Source organism: Rutidosis leptorrhynchoides, chromosome 11, assembly GCF_046630445.1.
Source record: "Rutidosis leptorrhynchoides isolate AG116_Rl617_1_P2 chromosome 11, CSIRO_AGI_Rlap_v1, whole genome shotgun sequence".
Taxonomy (NCBI): domain Eukaryota; kingdom Viridiplantae; phylum Streptophyta; class Magnoliopsida; order Asterales; family Asteraceae; genus Rutidosis; species Rutidosis leptorrhynchoides.
Genome location: NC_092343.1, coordinates 68390498 through 68395067, shown reverse-complemented (window position 1 = coordinate 68395067; position 4570 = coordinate 68390498). Strand labels below are relative to the sequence as shown.

At 31.6% G+C, this 4570-nt stretch overlaps 1 long non-coding RNA gene across 1 annotated transcript; it reads left to right on the top strand.

The window, feature by feature from the left end:
- Positions 1-1112: 1112 nt before the first annotated feature.
- On the top strand, positions 1113-3852 carry LOC139877347 (uncharacterized). Its single transcript, XR_011768546.1, has 3 exons — positions 1113-1233; positions 2065-2159; positions 3478-3852. It is a non-coding gene; the product is annotated as an uncharacterized lncRNA (long non-coding RNA).
- The last annotated feature ends 718 nt before the right edge of the window (positions 3853-4570 follow it).

Here is a 4570-nt window from a genome sequence, read left to right as displayed (position 1 = left end):
AAATTAATCAATTTATCACCTCCTAAAATGCTTCCTGGTGTAGCATCTGAAGATGAAACCAACTTAAATGGGTCGACCATTTGATTGAAGTGGTCGACCAAGCTTCACTTGATGCTTGGTCTACTATGTAGTCGACCATCATATTGAAGTGGTCGACCAACTTACACTTGATGCTTGGTCGACTTTAGGCAAAAAGCTGTAGTCGACCACCTTAAAGCTGTGGTCGACCAAATTGTTGGTCTAACGAATGGTGTATTTTGCCAATTTTTTTGAAAAAAGTGTATATTGTTTGAAAACTTCAAAAAAAAGTGTGTTTGGGCGAATTTCCCATGTATAATATAAGTAAAATGTATGATGGGCCCAATAAATTGTATAGATCGTTATACTTAAATCCACTAGCCTTAATCTCATTCAGAATCTTAAGTTGGGCCGTCAGAGCTTACTAATTTTTATATGCGAGAGTTTTATAGTTAGTTGTGGTGCTAAAAATGTAATGAGGGTATTCGGCCTATTATTTATTCTATTAAAGTTCTTAAATGAAATGGTTTGCCTATTCAAGTATTCATATACGGAGTACTACATAAATAAATGTGTTTGGTGCTATTTTTTTTTGCCAGTATAACGAATTCTATAAAACATGATATTTTTATTGGAAGAAAGACCCAAAACTGTTACAAAAAAATTTAATTTCTTGTTTGGTGCTCTCCTAACGTGATTTTCATATAATAACTGAGCACGTATAGGAAATGAAAAAGGTATTTCAACAAGTTTATTTTACTTAAATGTATGTAAATTAACAGTAACTTTTTTTAACGAACTATTTTCTAGACAAGCCTCAAAATCTACAATTAGTGATATTAACTTAAATTTAATTAAGAATATAAGAAAAGAAAGTCATTAGACCACCTTGGTGATGATTAATTTCTAATAACTATATCAGCTCAAAAGGGGTTTGTCGTTTCTTGCCTTTTTGATGTCGTTTGAGAGGAGTTGGTGGGTTCTGATTGGCTAAGTAGGCATGGATTTAGGTCTGGATTTACTGTTTCTTCCTTACCTCTTTTTCCTTTTTCTCCTTTCTCCGTATATGTTTCAAGCTACACAAAAAAAAAAAAAAAAAAAAAAAAAAAAACACACCCCTTCCTCAATCGTTATCGCTTCCTCCGTTGATTTCTTAATTCGTTCAGTGAAATCAATGTCTCTTCTTCTTTGTCATCGCCATCATCTTCATCCATGGTAATTTTTTATTTATTTTCCTTTCGTCACCGACAATTTAGGGGTTTTCCCGTTAGGGTTTTCAATGGCCGTTTACTTCTTAAATTGCTCGATTTATGTTACGGTTGTTCTGTAATGGAACACTGGGGGTTTTAAGATTTTTTATAACCACAGTTAAGTTCAGTCATACTCCGTACAATTTTGATTTATGGAACTTCTGCTATTATATCTTCAGGTTTGATTTATTTTGTAACTCATATGATGCTTAATTTTGTGTGTTTTAAATGATGGTTCTTGAATATTATTTTAGTGTTTTGATATTTGGGTGAAACACTTGCGATTTTTGGAAAATAAGTTGATTTGAGGTGTTTTAAAGTTTGGGGATTTGAGGTGTGTTCAAAGTATCTATTTTTGAACAACAGTTTTTATGTATTAAGTTTGGTGATTTAAGATTTTGTTGAACCATTTGCAAATGTATTGCATTCATGGTATTTGTAGTCGTAATTTCAGAGTGGATATCTGTTTTCTTTGTATTAGTACTGTTATTTAGTATTTGTCTTGCCTGAAGTTCAAATCTATCATTTCTGTTTTATAATTTATTTTCTTAATTGTTGTTAGAGGTTTGTTTTACTATTAATTTGTTAACCTTGAAAGTGCACCTACAAATTTTGATTATTATTGAATAATATACATTTTTAGCGTGTTTGAATCATCAATATAAATCAAGGATTTCCTGGTCTTTTATTTCTGCTATTTTCACATAAATGTGTGTACCGTCAATCTATTGCACATATCGATTATTTGGTTACCAATTTAATTAACACTTATTATCATTGTCAAACTCTTCCACAGGAAGATCAAACCTGAGAGCCATAATACACAAACTGTATCATAAAAACTGGAATGTAGAGCATCAGAGAACCAGTCGAATGAATAACATTCCAAGGGTACGTACTTTCAATTTTGTTACTTTCATTTGTTTTTATAATGCTTTATCTTGTACCTTCTTATTTAAATTATTATTTCAGATGCCATAATTGGACCACATATGTACATATACAAATATATATAGTGCTCTTCACATATAAACTGAATTGATTTACTCACATTTGATATAACTGAATGATTGCAAACATATGTTATTTTTTCGGTTTTATATATTTATATGTATATATAATATATAAATATATGTATTTGTAAATGTATCTATAAGCTGCAATCTAAACATATGCCTAAAGAACTTTACAAACTGATCATGAACTGTTGATTGAAAAAGGTTATGGACCAACTTCTGTTTCATAAAAATGATAAATATTTGAAGAGTAATAATAGTACAATAAGAGTAGGAGGTTGATCATGTAACCTGAGAATGCATAATAATTGATGACACTATTACCAAATACTATGTTTATTGTCTCCTAATAAATGTTAGTATAGAGTTCTAAAGTAAATAACATCTTTTATAATGAAATTTAGTAGATAATACTGTTGTATTTAATAACATTATTTTTGCAAAGATAACTCCTATATCTTCATTAGGTATCAGCAATTTATTAAATTTTTTTTTTTTTTTTTTTTTTTTTTTTTTTTTTTTTTTTTTGTGGAGAATTTTTGGAGCATATGATGATGCCTGATGCATCATTAATAAATATATGTTTTGTCAATAGCACATAAAAATATGCTTATATGGAAAAGGTATTATTTGGCCACATATTTTTGGTTCTGAACCCCAAGCCAATTTTCAAAAAGATGTAGAATTTTATTACCGAATTGGACAATTAAGACATTATTGTTAGAGTACTTAAAAACAAAGGCAATCAGTTGTTATACTCTTTAAATGTGGCAAAACGGGTAGATGGATGTCCTAGGTAATGGGTCATAATCGATACTTTTTATAAGGATAGAAGTCACGCATTATTTGGATATACATTTCTTATTTTCGAATTCCAGTGTGATGATAGTCCCTGATGATGATGATATTGTTTGTTTTCTTGGTTGCAACTGCAAGCACAATGTAAGTAACCTTATTAGTCCATCTTGGGTCCCGTCGGTAGGCACTATGTTGTGTTATCGCTATAGTGTAATTAGTGTAATTTAGTGTTTTTTTACTCTAAGAGAAGAATGTTTGATGATATATGTTAATTGAACGAACATCGTGAGTTTGGAACTCTAAAACATCAGGTTCCACCTATCAATATATGTACTCCGTATTACTTTGTGAGAAAGTACATCACATACTAACAAAATATACCGAATGTTGTTCAGGTTAAAACAAAAACCATTTTGCTAAACGACCGCTCTCGAGACTGCTACTGAGTCACCGAATATCAGTAAAAGTCGTGCTATTGTAAGCCGTATCAACACTGTAATAATCATTTGTTTATTTCTATCGGTTTTAGATTTTGCAGTTCACATGCTGTTCAGATTTTTTTAATGTTAAATGAAGTTATGTTTGCAGAAGAGATGTCATAAAGCGCAAGAAAGAAAAGGAGTAACAACCGGTGAAACAAGCCCCTACACCCTTTTGTTTGATCTTTACGTTGTGTACCATGATAACAACCCGATACTATATTTTGCTATGTGATATTGTTGGAATTAAAACACGAACACTCTTTTGTAACACCAACAGTAGTAGTAGAAGCAACCACTCTGAAAGTATATATGTATGTACATATAATGTTATCACAGTCGAATAAAAAAAACTGGGCAACGCTCAGCATCGCGCACCCCGGACCACTTTCTAGTTTGACAAATGTAGTTGTACATAATACAGTGTGTAACAATGAGTACGATTATGTTTTTCTAAAATATTAAAGTTTGACTTTCATAATGAGAGGAAGATATACATAAATGTCTATCTAGAATACTCTTTTTTTGAAATGAGATATTATTAAGGCCTAATAAGGAGCTAGCCAAAAATCTATCTAGCATATACTCTACAAATTAATTATTCAAAATGTGACGTTTTAAGCAAAACTCATTTATTAAAGGGTAAATTGCTCAAAAAGGTAATATAAGACACTTTTTTTCAAGACAAAATTGCACGGGGGTCCCTGTGGTATGTTCAAAATAACAACCGGAGTCCAAAAGAATTTTTTTGACTTGGGGGGTCACTGTGGTATGCAATAGTTTCACTGGAGGTCCAACGTCCTAACGTCTGTGTAAATCTAACGGTTTAGTGGTGCACATGACTTGCACATGAGGGTAATTTTGTCTTTTCCCTTTTTCATGTGCTTTATATTCACCTTGCCCCTTCTCATGTGCAAGTCATGTGCTTGTTACCCACCAACCTCACCTCCTACCTGCTAGTTCCCTTCTCACCTAATTTCATCCCCTTTTCAAATTTTCTAACCCAAAG